This window comes from Tachyglossus aculeatus, chromosome 2, assembly GCF_015852505.1.
Source record: "Tachyglossus aculeatus isolate mTacAcu1 chromosome 2, mTacAcu1.pri, whole genome shotgun sequence".
Lineage (NCBI taxonomy): Eukaryota > Metazoa > Chordata > Mammalia > Monotremata > Tachyglossidae > Tachyglossus > Tachyglossus aculeatus.
In genome coordinates this window covers 34,970,209-34,989,626 of record NC_052067.1, presented here as the reverse complement: position 1 = coordinate 34,989,626, position 19,418 = coordinate 34,970,209, and the positions used below count along the sequence as shown (strand labels likewise).

The following is a 19,418-nucleotide window of genomic DNA, read 5'->3' as shown; positions in this document are numbered from 1 at the left end:
TCCAGGCATGGAATCACTGAAGAAGGATGGCAGCATGGTTGTTGTAATAGGGCCATCTTCCATCTCCCCCCATGCCATTGAAATAAAGAGAGTGTCTGATTTCTCCCTATTGGGGCCCTCCACTTTCTATTCTTTGTCAAACCTCTACCTCTCACCTCTTTCTCAAGATCTACCACCTCTGACCTTAAGCAATAGCTACCTTTTTCACAGTGCCTGCTAAAACTCTTAATGCATAATGAGAAACAGTGTATTCAGAATTGATCTTTCCTTTGGGGTCTCTCTCCACCTTCTAGCTTCACTAAAATGTGGCTTCTGCTGCTGAGAAGCTTCTTCAAATTCCACAACCTAATAACTAGTAAAGTGGTGCTGGCCTCCTTGCTTGCTTTTGCTAGGCTCAGGTTAATTTTCAGACCAGAGCACTTTGTTGATTCTGAAAAACAGTTCATAATAACCCGCAGTATTCTTTTGGGGGCACTTATAGCACACAAATTGTCAGGTATAGGAGCTACAGATAGTTCTGAATCTGCTTGATTCAAGGACTTAAGATGCTCTTAGATGATTGAGCTTGCAGACTGAGAATGGGAATCATATTTGGACTCCAGAGTCTCTATTCTTTATTGGGGTTCTAATCTAATTCCTGATAGACTCCCCTGGTGATGTGGAAAATTTTGATGGCCCAGTTATCTTTGCTAGGAGTGTCATGGTTTGCTTTGGATTTTATCATTTGAACAGCAGCCAATTTGTCACCCACCCACAGACACTAAGCTTATTGCTACTGCAGTCCAAAAGAAAAACAAAGTCGACTGTCCCACTCTGGGGGCAATTTCACTTCGAAGCCACCAGATTTACAAGAAATATTGCTGCATTTCATTCTGCAGACTCTCTGTCAGGAAACCTTGTCAAGAGCAAATTGTAATAAAAAATATGTACGAATACCTTGCATTCTTATTATAAAAGTATGTACGATGCCCCTCTGCCCTTCCCCATCACTCCAAAATAACCAATTTGCCACTTTAGGCTGGGGGGACCACTGGGAAATCCTTTACTGAATGTCAACATGTTTTATTCTTTTAATAATAATGTTGGTATTTGTTAAGCACTTACTATGTGTCAAGCACTGTTCCAAGCACTGGTAGATACAAGCTAATCAGGTTGGATACAGTCCTTTGTCCTACATGGGGCTCACAATCTTAATCCCCATTTTACTACTGAGGTAATTGAGGCTTAGAGAAATTAAGTGACTTGCCCAAGGTCACACAGCAGACAAGTGGGATAAGAACCCAGGTCCTTCTGAATCCCAGGCCCGTCCTCTATCTACTAGACCACAATTGGCAATTCATGCCTGCTTTTCTCCCTCAGTAGACTACAAGCTACTGTAAGAGGCCGGGTCTCTTATTTTGCTGAATCAATCACTCAGTGATATTTAATTTGAGTGCTTACTTTGTGCAGAGCACTGTTCTAAGCACTTGGGAGGGTGCAATACGACAGAATTAGCAGACAAGTTCCGTTCCCATAATAGGTTAGACCTAATACAGTGCTCTCACACTCACTAAATTCTGTTGACAATGAAATCCTACATTTACAGAACAGAGCTCTGACTCAATGAATGATAAATCAGAAATCAAATACAAGAACACCTAAAACAAATGCACTACAAAACTCATTTTTTTTTCTTAGCATCACACTGCGGCCTCAAAATGCCTTCTTTGATTAAAACTGCTGAAAAGTCCAACACAAACATATTATTTTCACGATTTGACTTCAGTAGGAATCATTTAAAAGCATACGAAGAGAGTAGGGAAAATTAATACTGCAAAGTACTAGGATGCCTGGAATCAAGGAAAAGCACCGAAAATAATTCCAGCAGCCTTAGTGAACCTGTGGAGTTTGAACTAGAAAAGAAGGAGATGTTCTTGTTTTTAGGAACTGTATCTAGTTACAGCCTTCCTCTGGGGACCTTGAGTCTTAGGTTCCCTAGAATTGTTTATATTTCAGGATTCAGATGGCTAGAAAAGACCTAAAATTCATGAACGAACCAATATATCTGTACTAACTGGAAGGCATGTTTTTTTTATCCCCAAATACAGAGAAGCAGAATGGTCTAGTGGCTAGAGCATGGGCTTGGGAGACAGAGGGTCATGGGTTCTAATCCTGGGTCTGCCACATGCCTGCTGTGTGACCTCAGGCAAGTCACTTCACTTCTCTGCACCTCAGTTACCTCATCTGTAAAATGGGGCCTGAGACTCTGAGCCCCATGTGGGGCAGGGACTGTGTCCAATCTGAGAACTCATATCTACCCCTGCGCTTAGTACAATGCACATAGTAAGTGCTTAACAAATACCCTTAATAATGATGTTGGTATTTGTTAAGCACTTACTATGTGCCAAGCACTGTTCTAAGCGGTGGGGAGGTTACAAGGTGATCAGGTTGTCCCACGTGGGGCTCACAGTCTTCATCCCCATTTTACAGATGAGGGAACTGAGGCCCAGAGAAGTGAAGTGACTTGCCCAAAGTCACACAGCTGACAAGTGGTGGAGCTGGGATATGAACCCATGACCTTTGACTCCAAAGCCATGCTCTTTCCACTGAACCACGCTGCTTCTCTTATTTCTACTGTTATTATTACATTCTTAAAATCATTCCCACCCTTTATATGCAAATAAAGCTGGAAAGATTTTCTCAAGCACTAATTATTGAAAATTAGGTCGGCTGGTTGGGATTAAGATGATGAACATTCCACTCCTCTCCCTTACCCCACCCCCAGGGTTCCCTCTCATTAATGAAACAAGGGCAGGCATGGATGCTGCCTCACTGTTGACAATGTCGTCTTCCAATCCACATTAGACGAGGTGGCCCAATGGTTAAGGCGATGGACTGCTAATCCATTGTGCTCTGCACGTGTGGGTTCGAATCCCAGCCCCGTCGCTACGATTTTCAACTTTTTCTTTTAGACTGTGAGCCCACTCTTTTAGACTGCGAGCCCACTGTTGGGTAGGGACTGTCTCTATATGTTGCCAACTTGTACTTCCCAAGCGCTTAGTACAGTGCTCTGCACACAGTAAGCACTCAAATATGATTGATTGATTGATTGATAATTCGAAGGACAACTCGACAATCTCTCGCTGTTGGGTAGGGACTGTCTCTATATGTTGCCAACTTGTACTTCCCAAGCGCTTAGTACAGTGCTCTGCACACAGTAAGCGCTCAATACGATTGTTGTTGTTGTTGTTGTTGTTGTTGCTGATGGTGAGATCACCTTCGGGGCTATCCCCATCCAAACAGTGACACCACGGAACACCGCGCTTCCACAAGGACCACGAGAGCCACGAACCCGAATGCCAGGAATGCCCTGGAATTCGCCTGTTGCCACAGTGAGGAACAGCCATCCACTGTTCCCGCCCCACAGCAAGCTCGGAAACCTGGCACTATGGTGACGTTGTTAGCCCAAACACTGCTGAAATAAAACACCCACCAAACTCTCACGTGACTCTCTTACAAACTCAGACAAAATGACATTTTCTTACTGTTCTCAATTTTGATCACGTACTTGGAAGTCAAAATATTGGCCAGTTACCTTTAGGATGGGTGAAGAAATGCTTTAACAAGGCTGCAAAGGTGCATCGCTGGCTCCAGGAACAGAATGCATTTTTCTTTGGGTTGAGCTGAGAGAAGAAAAAGAAATAGACCTTCAGCTTAATATAGGCATCATAGATAATAGATAATACAGAAACCAAAGGCAGGTCCTTCTCCTGGCAAACCCCTCTGTGCTCTAAGGGAGCTAATTCCATTCAGGGGCTTCTGCAAAGTCTTCGGGATATTCCTGCAGAGTGCATGCTGGACTGCATACGGTGGGGAATCAATCAATCAATCGCATTTATTGAGCGCTTACTGTGTGCACAGCACTGTACTAAGTGCTTGGGAAGTACAAGTTGGCAACATATAGAGACGGTCCCTACCCAACAGTGGGCTCACAGTCTAGAAGGGGGAGACAGACAACAAAACAAACATATTAACAAAATAAAATAAATACAAGGAGCCCTACTGAGAGCTCACCTGTTCCAGGAGGCCTTCCCAGACTGAGCCCCCTTTTTCCTCTCCTCCTCCCCATCCCCCCGCCCTACCTCCTTCCCCTCTCCACAGCACCTGCATATATATATTTGGACAGATTTACTACTCTATTTATTACTTGTACATTTTTACTATTTTGTTAATGATGTGAACATAGCTTTAATTCTATTGGTTCTGACGATTTTGACACCTGTCTACATGTTTTGTTTTGTTGTCTGTCTCCCCCTTCTAGACTGTGAGCCCGTTGTTGGGTAGGGACCGTCTATATATGTTACCGACTTCTACATCCCAAGCGCTTAGTACAGTGCTCTGCACACAGTAAGTCCTCAATAAATATGAATGAATGAATGAGGGCTTTACACAGCAGCCATGGGGCATCGTGGTGCCAAACGCCCAGACCCTAAAATTGATTCATTCATTCAATCGTATTTATTGAGCACTTACTGTGCACAGAGCACTGTACTAAGCGCTTGGGAAGAACAAGTTGGCAACATATAGAGACGGTCCCTACCCAAAATGACTCCAGACCCATTGGGACTGTGGTGACATGATCCCTACCTAGCACAAAGCTGGGCAAGGAGAATTGCCATGTGCGCTAAAGGGTACAAGCCATGAGAAACCCCAAAGAACTTTAGGTGAGAAAGGGAAAAAAAACTGGAAGTTTTTGACTTGAGAACTTTTTTCCATTTTTTTTTTAATGATATTTGTTAAAGCACGTACTTTGTGCCAGGCATTGTACACAGTGCTGGGTTAGATAAAAGCTAATCAGGTTGGACACAGTCCATGTCCCACAAGGGGCTCACAATCTTAATCCCCATTTTAAAGATGAGGTAACTGAGGCACAGAGAAGTGAAATGACTTCCCCTATGTCATACAGTAGGAAAGTGGCAAAGCTGGGACTAGAACCCAGATCCTTCTGACTCTCAGGCCTGTGGTCTATCCAATAAGCCAAGCTGCTTCCTACACACACAGAGATACACACACACAAACACACTTTCAAGGAAGTCATAAGGACAGGATATAGCGTAGAAAGACGAAGAAGGTTGCAAGTTAAGGCAGTTCTGAGAATTTTTTGGTAGATGGAAAGAACAGAATCTTTGACACAGAGAGAAAAAGTTAAAGTCAACTAGTTGAGAAAACACTCACAAATCCCACATGACCTATAATAAACAAGACCCTTGCCAGGATTGTAGCAATATGTGCCATTAATGCAAAATATTTGTCCAATATACCAGGGCAAGGGGCACACAAATCTCAATCTGTGATAATAAATACTCCATGAACAACCTGAACAATATTTCTAAGGATAAGAATTGGGCCATGGCAACCAAACCTTTGGAATAAAAATACAGGGAGATCTTCAGCGAGATTGGTTAGCTGGGGCCAAAGCTGTAAGAGCTATGTTTCTATTGTCGTGATACTTGAACATCAAAATTTCAGTGACATAGTGCTTTACAATTGGCAATATGTTAGCCAGAGAACATACACCGAATGTGGCCTTGCTGACACACAAAAAAAACCTTTTATATTCTTTCTGCTCACTATCTATTCTACAATAATAGGCAGACTGCATCAGAATGGAAGTGGCCTTGTCAGGTCTTTTCGCTGGCCCCCGTGGAGCAAGGCAGGGTCAAATACCAGACCCAATCCTGTTCAATCTCTTCTGTGCAACCGTGAGCAAGAACCCAACCAGGACACTGGAAACTCATGTAAAAGTATAATTCCAGTCCTCTGGGAAACAACTGAACAGGCTGAGAGCATCATCAGAAGTCCCTGAATCACGTATATAAGAACTCCTTATGCTTATACGCAAGAAGACATGCAGGTGATTATAAACAGCTTTTCAGAATGCACAAATCTCTATGGATTGACAATTAATCTAAAAACTGACGTTATGTACACAACTTCACCTGGCAAAGCCTACACATAACCAAAAACGAACATTGTGGCCCAGCCATACTTTAAGGCACTCTATTAATTCAATCCCTGGACTGCTTCTACTAATTACAATCTAGCTCCTAGCCCATTCCCCCCAAGGCTGCCTTTTCATTGTGCCTCATTCTCGATTCCCTGGCCTCTGACACATGGTTTACCTCCTTCCTGTAGGAAAGAATTCCCCCCACTTCAAATCTACCAGGCCACAACTCCCCCCTTCTGAAATTCCACCTCCTCAGGGAGGTTTTCCCCAATTAATTTTCCTTTTCCTCAGGTCACACCTTCCCCACTATCAGCTCAGCATTTGTGTACCATATTTTAGCATTTTCAAATTCCTAACTTCTCTTAACACTTCAGTAAAAAGTGATTTACATACTTTACTAATTGAGCACTTCTTCCTCTTCGTAATTTATACCTGTCTTCACACTAGCTTCTACACTTTTGGGCAAGGTTTGTGTTGATTCAAGCACCTTTAGTAGAGTGCTCTGCAGTAAAATAGGTGCTTAATAAACACAATTGATTGGTGAGAACAAAGTACAACAGTATCAGAGAAGTGTTTATTGAGAGTCTGAGTGCAAGATACTGCCCTAAGTTTTAAAGAAGGTACAGTGGAAGCAAAATAAAAGCTCCCTTCCCACAAGGAGGATTACATCTAATGGCACAGCAGTTATGAGGTGAGGTTAGTGACTAGATGAAGCTAAGGAGTAGCAGGTAAAGAGTGCTGGGGTGATGATGAAGAAAACCACTTGATAACCCTAAAACCAATGGTAAGAACTTGTGCTTGATGTGGTGGGAAATGGGGACCCATCAGAGGTTTTTTGAGGAATGGAGACATTTTTATGAAGATGATTCATGCAACAAGTATACACTTTTAGGAAATGTGTCTACCAACTCTGTTATATCGTACTTTCCTAAGGACTTAGGGCAGTGCTCTGCACACAGTAAGTGCTCAATAAATACAACTGACTGAGTTTGTAGGCTAAGCGATCTAATACAGTAATTTTAACCAGGAGATGGGATGCTTGAATGAGGGCTGTGGATTATTTAGGTGGAAGAGAATGGGTGAATTCAGGAAATGCAAGAGTTAGTGAGGAGTCAGGATTACACTGAAGTTGAAGGCTTCTAGGTCGGGGAGGGGAGTGGTGTGTCACCAGAGACGGGGAAGTTTGGAGGTGGAGTGGTTTTGGAGGGAAGATGTGAAGTCCAGTTTTAAGTCCATTGAGGAGGCACCAGTACACGGGCTTCTGATTCAGCACTCCCTACACCACACAATTGTCAAGCACAGCTGGGTAGGAAAACTCTTTCAGGGTTCGACAACCCTGTCAGGGGATCAGGGTAGCCATCCCAAATAGCAGGTTGGCTTGAGCTGCCCTATCTCCCACTTTTTTTCGAGCCCTCTAATTTTATGGGCTCAAAAGTCATGATACTCAGGCATGGAACAGCATGGCTCAGTGGAAAGAGCACTGGCTTTGGAGTCAGAGGTCACGGGTTCAAATCCCGGCTCCGCAAATTGTCAGCCGTGTGACTTAGGGCAAGTCACTTTGCTTCTCTGTGCCTCAGTTACCTCATCTGAAAAATGGGGATTAAGACTGTGAGCCCCCCCTAGGACAACCTGATCACCTTGTAACTTCCCCAGTGCTAAGAACAGTGCTTTGCACATAGTGTTTAATAAATGCCATGATTATTATTATTAGCATGTGAATATTATGTCCCAGTAGACAGCCCCAGGGAAGACAGAACAGCCTCCCCACCCTCTATGAGAAGGTCAGCTAACCTGAATTCAGTCACCGTTTCAACTACTGTTCATAGTAATGAATTTCAAAAGGCACCTGTGTGGTTGGGGGCAGAAGTGAGGATTTCTGACTTCCAGCTTACAAGTAAAAACATCTATTAACCCATTCAGCACATCACCTAGCCGGGGCAGCCCAGTGCCAACACCTAACTTTTCCCAGCCACTAATAACGGAGCAGCACAGGGTGACTTGGGTCGGTGGAAACACGGGATTGTCACCAACTTCATCAATCAGCAATGATGAAATGTACACAGAGGAGAGATGACCTCAAGAAATGTAAGAGCAAAGCATCCAGGGTTCATCAGAAGATTAATGGGAACATGGATTTTTAAAGGTGAGAGATTCAAGGCTACGTGTTTATGAGACAAATGAGGATAGAACAACCTTCCGATCGAGAGGAAATATGGGGGAAAAGTAGCTTATTGAAATATGTCTCAATGCAGGGCAGACAGGCGAAGGAGGGGGTTGTTTAAGATTGATATAGGACAGGTGCACCTCGGGAGAAGCTTCTAAATGTGCCTGTGAAGCAGAAATAATGTGGACTCAGGAGATGAAGGCTTAATTACTGATTCTTTCATTTATCACATTCTGCATAAATGTTCCTCCAAGTGTCTCTTTGTCACTGTCAGAGAAAGAATACTGCGCTGGCCTAGTGGAATTGCTTGTTTTCACAGATGCCCTTGAGACAGGAGTGCCCAACCACATTTGGGGGTAAACCCGAGAGTGGCAGGGGGCAGGGGAATGGCACAGCGACCTGAATTACAACCGAAATACTAGCTGTGAACAGTCTTGGAGAGAAACTTTCTATTTCTTTTAAACTGGAAATTCATTTGTTCATTCAATCATATTTATAGAGCGCTTACTGTGTGCAGAGCACTGTACTAAGTGCTTGGGAGGGTACAATACAACAATAAACAGACTAAGGAATGTGGCTAAAAGATGATTTGGCTTTGCACTCATATAAAGGTAATATAGCACCTTTTCTTGCCCCTTACCCTATCACAGGTGTCTGCTTATGTAGGACTTGAGTGTATGCTTCCTACAAGACATTTTCTGGATCCACCCCTTCCACCTCACCCAAACAGCCATCGCCCTGGAACAAGCTCAAATCAAATTGTGGCTACTTAGATTCATAGAGTGCTTACAGTGTGCAGAGCACTGTATTAAGTGCTTGGGAGAGTACAATACAACAATAAACAGACTGAATCAGTAAGGAATGTGGCTAAAAGATGACTTGGATTTGCACTCATATAAAGGTGATATAGCACCTTTTCTTGCCCTATCACAGGTGTCTGCTTATATAGGACTTGAGTGTATGGTTCCTACAAGACATTTCCTGGATCCACCCCTTCCACCTCACCCAAACAGCCATCACTCTGGAACAAGCTCAAATCAAATTGTGGCTACTTAGATTCCTGCATCAACCTTATCACAGGTCTCCCCACCATCTCCTGCCTCTCCCAGCTCCAATCAGTCGAGTTTACTGAGTGCTTTACGAAGTGCTTGGGAGAGTACGATATAACAGAGTTGGTAGTCATATTCCCTGCCCACAAGGAGCTCAGAGTCTACATTTCACGCAGCTGCATGAATTATTTTAAAGCGTCACTCAGCACACAGCTCTTCACTCTCCGATGGCTTCCCATGTTACATGGCATCAAGCAAAAGCTCTTCAAAATTGGCTCCAGGGCCCTCCATTACCTCACTCCACCTTACAAATTAGTCACCTTCTGCTCCCCAATCCACTGTCTTCATTCCCCACAAGCTACTGTTTTAATTGTACCTCACTCGCCTCTCCCACACTCATCCCCTTGTTCACGCTATAACTCCCGATTGGAGTCTCCTCCCTCCCCAAATCTGACAGCCCTCCCAAAATTCAAAGCCCTCAGGAGAGAAGCAGTGTGGCTTAATGGAAAGAGCCCGGGTTTGGGAGTCAGAGGATGTGGGTTCTAATCCTGGCTCCGCTACTTGTCTGCTGTGTGACCTTGGGCAAGCCACTTAACTTCTCTGTGCCTCAGTTACCTCATCTGTAAAATGGCGATGAAGACTGTGAGCCCCACGTGGGACAAACTGATTACCCTGAATCTACCCCAGTGCTTAGAACAGTGCCTGGCACATAGTTAGCGCTTAACAAATACCATAATTATGATTAAATCCCACCTTCTCCAATTCATTTTCAGGACCCTAAGCCTTACAGAACCACCAGTTATTCCTAGTACTTACATGTTTATTTAGACTCAACCTGATTATCTTGTATCTTCCCCAGCACTTACTGCATATATTAAGCACTTAACAAATACCATTAAAGCAATTCCCCGGTACTTATGCTTACATGTTAATTCAATTGTATTATTTATTTTGATTACTCTTTGTAAGTATTTTTGGTTCTCTCCTTTTGGAGTGTAAGCTAAGGGAATGGGCCTCTTTGCTTTGTACTGTTCAAGCACTCAGTTCACTGCACCCAGAGGGTGTTCAATATTACTACTATTGCCAAAGAAGTAAGCATCACGACACACACTTGATTTCTGTTTCCAGGAAAGGCCTGGCCCAAGTCATTCACATCATCTCACCCAGGATGATGACGGTGGTATTTGTTAAGCGCTTACTATGTGCCAGGCACTGTACTAAGTGCTGGGGTTGGTACAAACAAATCAGGTTGGACAGAGTCCCTGTCCCACATGGAGCTCACAGTCTTAGTCCCCATTTTACAGATGACGTAACTGAGGCCCAGAGACATTAACTGACTTGCCCAGGGTCACACAGCAGGCAAGTGGCAGAGCCAGGATGCACTGCTGAGGTGGCCAGCGGGAATAAAAGATGCAGCATCGTGGCTCAGTGGAAAGATCACGGGCTTGGGAGTCAGAGGTCATGGGTTCTAATCCTGATCTGCCACTTAGCTGTGTGACTTTGGGCGAGTCACTTAACTTCCCTAGCCTCAGTTACCTCATCTGTATAATGGGGATTAAGGCTGTGAGCCCCACGTGGGACAACCTGATCACCTTGTATCCCCCGCAGAGCTTAGAACAGTGCTTCACATATAGTAAGCACTTAACAAATGCCATCATTTTTAGAAAGAGGAGTATTCTGAAGTCATGGAACAAGAATTTCCATGACAATTCACTATGAGGCCACTCAAGCCCTCGCTTGCTTCAAGTTAGTTGCAAGGAGGAATAAATGGTGTTTAATCATTCCAGGGTGGCCCCGGGAATCAGAAGGGTCTATTTTAAGTTTCGGGCCATTCCATACTTCAATTCTTTTGTCTGTGAAATGGGAACTATCATTAAAACATTTCTGGAGTACCTAAAGCATTTGGGTACTGAACTGAATGTTCAATTAGATTCAGTTTCTGCCCAGTTCATGAGATAAAGCATTAACGAGCCTGTTAGTAAAGCACCTTGATCTGCAAAATGAAAGGTTTCACAGAAGCAAAGAATTGTTACCAACACATCACAAATCTGACCTCACTGGCCCTAGCTTCTCCCTCCTATCTTCAAGCTAAGATGAAGGCTTTGAGATCACCAAGGATTCATTTATATGGATTAGGTGAATCAACAGTTACTACATCAATTTTTCATGCTTTTTTCCCCCCCCCCTCACATCATTAGGAAACCTTTTAAATTGCCACCGAGGGCAAGATTTAAGCGCACTACCCTCCCATAGTAAACAGGGGACTGGAAAAAAACAAAGCACTAAGACAAGGTTTGAAAGTCTCAGTCATGCAACTTCCTGCGGCCACTTGAAACTCAGGCCAGGGCAGAGATGGCTACTTTCAACATTTGTTTTTACAAGCGGTTCTAAGCAGCTCAGGATCCTGACTGAGAGACATTCAATCGATCAATCATATTTATTGAGCGTTCCCTGTACGCAGAGCACTGTACTAAGTGCTTGGGAGAGTACAATATAACAGAGTTGGCAGACACATTTCCTGCCCACAACGAGTTTACAGTCAGGAGGGGGAGATAGATTAATATACATAAATTATGGATATGTACATAAGTGCTGTGGGGCTGAGGAAGGAGTGAATAAAGGGCGTGAATCCAAGTGCAAAGGTGACACAGTTGGGAGAAGAGGAAATGAGGACTAAGACTAAGTAAACTAAGTAAACTAAGTTTCCTCATCTGTAAAATGGGAATTAAAACTGTGAGCCCCAAGTGGGAAGCAGCGTGGCTCAGTGGAAAGAGCCCGGGCTTTGGAGTCAGAGGTCATGGGTTCAAATCCCAGCTCAGCCAACTGTCAGCTGTGTGACTTTGGGCAAGTCACTTCACTTCTCTGGGCCTCAGTTACCTCATCTGTCAAATGGGGATTAAGACTGTGAGCTCCCTGTGGGACAACCTGATCACCTTGTAACCTCCCCAGCGCTTAGAACAGTGCTTTGCCCATAGTAAGCGCTAAATAAATGCTATTAAAAAAAAAAGTGGAACAAGGACTGTGACCAACCTGGTTTGCTTGTATCCACCCCGGCGCTTAAGCAAGGTGCCCGGCACACAGTAAGTGCTTAACTAATACCAGAATCATTATTATTTGGGTCAGGTGTTTCAGTGACCAAAGTATCCCAGTTTGGTCTAGAACCACTTGAAGTACTGGAAAACAATGTTCTAAAGACACGCAATCTGATAATAATAATGATAATAATAATAATAATAATAATGGCATTTATTAAGCATGTACTATGTGCAAAGCACTGTTCTAAGCACTGGGGAGGTTACAAGGTGATCAGGTTGTCCCACAGGGGGCTCACAGTCTTAATCCCCATTTTCCAGATGAGGTAACTGAGGCACAGAGAAGTTAAGTGACTTGCCCAAAGTCACACAGCTGGCAATTGGCAGAGCCTGGATTCGAACCCATGACCTCTGATTCCAAAGCCCGGGCTCTTTCCAATGAGCCACGCTGCTTCTCTTGTAACCGTAGGTCCTCTTTACCGCAAATTGAACAGCCCCGTAACCACTTCCTCTCCCCCGACAAGTGTGAGAGGCTACACAAAGAATCAATCCTATTCACTGAATGCTTACTGTGTGCAGAGCACTGTACTAAGCGCTTAGTACAAAGAATAGGGGCTCAGGAGTCCTGAGTTTGAACCCTGACCCTGAATCCAGAATTGGCCTGCTGAAAAGCTGCAAACAAAGCATCACTGCCCTCTGCCTCCCAGCTATAATCCAGAGATAACACTACTGAGGCTTGTTGCCTGAACAACCAAGATGTGGCCTGAGATATCCTTAAAAACAAAATACAGCTAAACGGAAGCTTAAGAATAACAAGCTTGGAGGAATAACAAGCTTGGAAAAGTCCCCGAGTAGCAGGCTCTGCCTTCTAAAAGAAAAATGTTCCCCAAATTCTATCAGTCTGAGAACAAAGAATAGCAGCAGCATATTAGGTCCTCCGTTCCCAGGCAGGGGGACTTTTGATTAGGACCAGCAAATATATCTCTGCCTTAGAGTGAGTACATGCAATCTGCTGCAGAGGGAACTGCTCTTCATTGAACCCAGCCCACAGTCAGCCCTAGAGCTGGGAAGATAAGGATTCTGTGCTTCAGGGAAAGATAGAGATGTCTGCGGTAATGGAGCCACCCCGATTCAGCTCCCACTTCTCGGGTTCAGGATGAAACTACTGTAAGAAAATTGTACATATTTATTCTATTTATTTTATTTTGTTAATATGTTTTGTTTTGTTCTCTGTCTCCCCCTTCTAGACTGTGAGCCCACTGTTGGGTAGGGACCGTCTCTATATGCTGCCAACATGTACTTCCCAAGCGCTTAGTACAGTGCTCTGCACACAGTAAGCGCTCAATAAATACGATTGAATGAATGAATGAATGAGTGGGGTTGCCTTGTCCCCCTACCTCTTATCCTCTACAATATGTATTTAGTGTAATCAAGCCATCTACACCCACTCCCTTGGAGAGCTCACTTGCTCCCATGGCTTCAACTACCATTTCTATGCAGATGACACCCAAATCTGTAGCTCCAACCCTGATCTCTCTCCCTCTCTCCAGTCTCGCATCTCCTCCTGCCTTCAAGACATCTCTACTTGGATATCCACCAGTCACCTCAAACTTACCAAATCCAAAACAGAGCTCCTTATCTTCCCACCCAAACCCTGTCCTCCCCCTGACTTTCCCATCACTGCAGATGGCACCACCATCCTTCCGGTCTCACAAGCCCCTACACTTGGCATTATCCTTGACCTCTCTCTCATTCAGTTGGGTAGGGACCGTCTCTATATGTTGCCAACTTGTACTTCCCAAGTGCTTAGTACAGTGCTCTGCACACAGTAAATGCTCAATAAATACGATTGAATGAATGAATGAATTCAACCGGTCAGGAAATCCTGTCAGTCTCACCTTCACAACACTGCTAAAATCCTCCCTTTCCTCTCCAACCATACTGCTACCACATTAATGCAATCACTCATCCTATCCTGCCTGGATTACTGCATCAGCCTCCGTGCTGACCTCCCAGCCTCCTGTCTTTCCCCACTCTGCTGCCCAGATCATTTTTCTACAAAAACATTTTGGACACGTCACCCCACTCCTCAAAAAACTCCAATGGTTGCCTATCCACCTCCATATCATACTAAAACTCCTCTCCATTGGCTTTAAAGCACCCCATCACCTTGCTGTCTCCTATCTCACCTTGCTTCTCTCCTTCTACAACCCAGCCCACACACTTTGCTCCTCTAGTACTAACCTTCTTACTGTGCCTTCATCTCATCTGGCTTGCCACCAACCCCTAGTCCACATCCTGCCTCTAGTTTGGAACGCTCTCTCTCCTTTAATCCAACAGACAACCACTCTCCCCCACTTTAAAGCCTTACTGAAGGCACATCTCCTCCAAGAGGCCTTCCCTAAGCCCTACTTTTTCTCATTTCCCACTCCCTTCTGTGTTGCCCTGACTTGCTCCCTTCGTTCTTCCTCCCTTCCAGCCCCAAACCACTTATGTACTTAGCTGTAATTTTATTTATCCCTTTGCTCTTCCCCCTTCCAGCCCCAGAGCCTTTATGTACATATCTGTAATTTTATTTATTTATATTTCCGCACAGCACCTGTATATATGTATACATGTTTGTACGTATTTATTACTCTATTAATTTTACTTGTACATATCTATTCTATTTATTTTATTTTGTTAATATGTTTTGTTCTCTGTCTCCCCCTTCTACACTGTGAGCCCACTGTTGGGTAGAGACCGTCTCTATATGTTGCCAACTTGGACTTCCCAAGCGCTTAGTACAGTGCCCTGCACACAGTAAGCGCTCAATAAATACGATTGATTGATTGATGTGCCTCCCCAACTCTACACTGTGAACTCATTGTGGGCAAGGAATGTCACTGTTTATTGTTGCATTGTACTTTCCCAAGAGCTTAGTGCCTTGCTCTGCTCAGCAAATACGACTGAATAAATGAATGAGGTAAATTTCAAGGGAAGCCCAAAGGTCTTGGGAGAGAAAAGTGTAAAACATGCATATAAAGGACAAAAGCACGAGGAACACAAATGTATAACTAATTTTGCAGTTAATCAATGGGGTTTAGTAAGGGTGAGGTGCACGGCACCGTACTAAGAGCTCGGGAGAGTACACCGTGAGTTAGCAGACATGTGCCCTGCTCATAACGAGCTTACAGTTTAAATTCTGATGCTTCTCCCTACCTGTAATTTCTTTTGGTGGCTGTAACTCCCCCAACAGATTGTGACTTGAGGGCAGGCATGGTGACTAACTATCCTACTCACCCAAGCCCTTAATACAATGCTTGCGCACAGTAAGTGCTCCATAAATAGGATTGATTTGATTAGTACATGAGGGCAGAGGAGGAAGAGGAGTGGGGCTAGTCAGAGAAAACTTCCTGAAGGAGGTAATGGTAATAGCATGTATTAAGCACTTACTGTGTGCAAAACACTGTACTAGGCACTGGGGGAGAACACACAGGTGGTAATTAGAAACCCTTGAGGTTGTGGGGGTTGGGGAGTGTCTCACAATCTAAGACTTTAAGAAGGGATTGGAGACAGACACATTGAAGAAGAGGAAGAAAGGTCATGGTTTGATAAAGCAGGGAGGAAGGGCATCGTTATTTATTATTTTTCTCGTACCTATTATTTTTAATCAGACTGACCTTTCCAAACCCATCCTGAGCCTGGCCTGACCCACTTTCTGCAGGGCTCACCAGAGATTCCACAGAGATTGGGCCTTCTGCTCCTAGATGTCAAGATCCTAGAGAAGCCGTGTGGCCTAGTGGAAAAGAGCCCTGGCCTGGGAGTTGGAGGACCTGGGTTCTAATCCCAGCTCCGCCACTTGTGTGACCTTGGGCAAGTCACTCGCTTCACCTCAGTTTCCTCATCTACAAAATACGGATTCAATACCTGTTCTCCCTCCTACTATGACTGTGAGCCCTATGTGGAACCTGTTGATTTTGTATCCACCCTAGTGCTTAGCACACAGTAAGTGCTTAATAAATACCATAATCACTATTATTATTAATACTATTGTCCCACCCCAAAACAAGCACAATGGAGGCTTTTATGAAGGCTCCCCAGGTCTGTGGCGTTAAGCTAAGCTTTGATGGGCCCTACATGCCACTGACTCAAACATTATTAATGACTGGCTCTCTTGGTCCTAGAAACGGGTTACGGACGATGCATTTTAAATGTTTAGTAGGGGAATAGGGTCAGGAAACTAATTCAAATCTGGTCTAGATATTGGAAGGGAACAGAGCCAGCCTGCCTGAGCCTTGGATTTCTCCATCAGGAATACAGGGAGAATAGTGCCAGATAATGTTAAAAGGCCAGGGAGTTCTAGACAAAATGCAAATTTAAAAATAAAGTATGTACAAAGGTAGAGTCCCCACTAAAGTGAATTGGGGAGCCGGCAAGGAGGTATGCACGAGGACTTTAAAGGCTTCAGAAACAAGGCATGACCAACGAGGACCTTAAAATCCCCTTCTGCACTTAATATTAGGCTATTAGTACATATGGCTTCAGCGTGCTCTGTAGTGTAATTAGAACTGCTGTGTCTATCCCCTTCCTCATTAATCAGATTTGTACAAAATATAACTGTCTGGTTCCAACCTCTTCTCTAGCCCATAATTAGTGATTTGTGTGTGGGTAGTGGTGTTGGTTAACTGTTTCAACTATTCAACATCAACATTCCACTGAACCTAATATCTATCAGAAGGCGGCTCTGGGGAGAAGCCAACGTGGGGGAGAAGCAATAAACTGCAAGAGGGACTTTCGGAAAGAAGGCAGTTTTGATTCTTGATTCAAGATTCTTCTCAGAGGACTGCAAAGCTCCATTCACATATAAAGTCCATGAATTTTCATTATTATTATTAGATTTGTTAAGTGCCTATTATGGGTCAAACACTGTTCTAAGTGCTGGGGCAGACACAAATTAATCAGGTTGGACATGGTCACTTCCATATGGGGCTCACAGTCTAAGCAACAGGGAGGGAGTAGGACGTTATCCCCATTTTACAGATGAGGCAACTGTGGCACAGAGAAGTTAAGTGACTTACCCAAGGTCACCCAGCAGACATGTGGCAGAGCCGGGTTAGAACCCAGGTCTATGCTGTTTCCACTAGGCCATGCTGCTTCTCAATTGCTCAGTTGGTTGGCCCAGGTAGTTAGGGGCAGGTTTTTATCATCATCAATCGTATTTATTGAGCGCTTACTATGTGCAGAGCACTGTACTAAGTGCTTGGGAAGTACAAATTGGCAACATATAGAGACAGTCCCTACCCAACAGTGGGCTCACAGTCTATAAGGTGGGCTCACAGTCTAAAAGAGGGAAGAGTTTTAGAGGGTTTCACTCTCTCCCAGCAGGGCAGAAGTGACAAAGCTAGCAGGCCATTGGCTTCCCAAGCACGAGGCCTCGATGGCACTTTTCACTCATCACTGCCTTCCCTCTACACATCCAATCTGTTGCCCAATCCACACATCATCCCTCCCTCCCTATTTCTTAACCACAGCTTCCCTTCTGGACTTAGGCATTTCTTCCCAATAGTCACCACAACCCAAACTCAATGCCACCATCAATCAATATTTATCCATTCATTCATTCAATCATATTTATTGAGCGCTTACCGTGTGCAGAGTACTGTACTACGTGCTTGGAAAGTACAATTCAGTAATAGAGGCAGTCCCTGCCACACCGGGCTTACAGTCTAGAAGGGGGGAGACAGACATCAAAACAAGTAAACGGGCATCAATATAAATAAATGGAATTATAGATATGTACACATCCAAACAAGTAAACAGGCAGCAATATAAATAAAGAGAATTATAGATTTGTACATTTATACACAAGGGCTGTGGGGCAGGGAGAGGGGTAGAGCAAAGGGAGTGAGTCGGGGGGGAGCGGGAGCTAAGGAAAGGGGGCTTAAGTGTAAGCGCTTAAATACCACAAACATCATTATTCTCATCATCATTATCTTAAAATCCCATGCCCATGAATCTTTCCATCTCTTAGATTATGGGGAACAATTTGCCCTGCTGCCCTACCCTGAATACCACAGCTATTCTTCATCACATTCCCCACAAAACACAACTGAACGCAGGCTTATAGACTAAGCCTAAGAGAAGCAGCGTGGCTCAGTGGAAAAGAGCCCGGGCTTTGGAGTCAGAGGTCATGGATTCAAAACCCTGCTCCGCCACTTGTCAGCTGTGTGACCTTGGGCAAGTCACTTCACTTCTCTGTGCCTCAGTTCCCTCATCTGTAAAATGGGGATTAAGACTGTGAGCCCCCCGTGGGACAACCTGTTCACCTTGTAACCTCCCCAGAGCTTAGAACAGTGCTTGGCACATAGTAAACACTTAATAAATGCCATTATTATTATTAATGTATTTCTTCTTTTCTACTACACCCCAGTCCACACACTTAGCTCCTCTTAATGCCAATTTACTTACTGTATTTTGATGTCATCTGTCTCACCACTGACCCCTTGCCCACATCCTTCCTCTGATTTGGAACTCCCTCCTCCACCTTCAAAGCCTTATTAAATAAAAATAATAATTGTGGTATTTGTTAAGTGCTATGTGCCAAACACTGTACTAGGTGCAGGGGTAGATACAAGATAATCGGGCTGGACAAAGTCCCTGTCTCACACAGGGCTCAGAGCCTTAATCCCCATTTTGCAGATGAGGGAACTGTTGCCCACAGAGGTTAAGTGACTTGCTCAAGGTCACACAGCCAAGTGTGAGCAGGAAATGTGTCTGCTATACTGCCGTACTGTACTCTCCCAAGTGCTTAGTAAAATGCTCTGCACACAGTAAGAGCTCAAATATTATTATTATAATGGTATTTAAGCACTTCCTATGTGCCAGGCGCTGTACTAAGCACTGGGGTGGAGACAAGCAAATTGGGTTGGACACAGTCTCTGTCCCACGTGAGGTTCACAGTCTCGATCCCCATTTTAAAGATGAGGTTACTGAGGCACAGAGAAATGAAGTGACTTGCCTGAGGCCACGGAGCAGACAAGTGGCGGAGCCAGGATTGGAACCCGAACCCAAACTCCTCACCCTGGGCTTCAAGGCTGTCCATCCCCTCGCCCCCTCCTACCTCACCTCCCTTCTCTCCTTCTACAGCCCAGCCCGCACTCTCTGCTCCTCCACCGCTAATCTCCTCACCGTTAGGCCTCGTTCTC

General features: G+C 44.4%; 1 non-coding gene across 1 annotated transcript; it reads left to right on the top strand.

Moving 5' to 3' along the window:
- The first annotated feature begins 2,843 nt into the window (after positions 1 to 2,843).
- TRNAS-GCU lies at positions 2,844 to 2,925 on the top strand. Its single transcript has one exon. It is a non-coding gene; the product is annotated as a tRNA-Ser (tRNA).
- Positions 2,926 to 19,418: the final 16,493 nt, after the last annotated feature.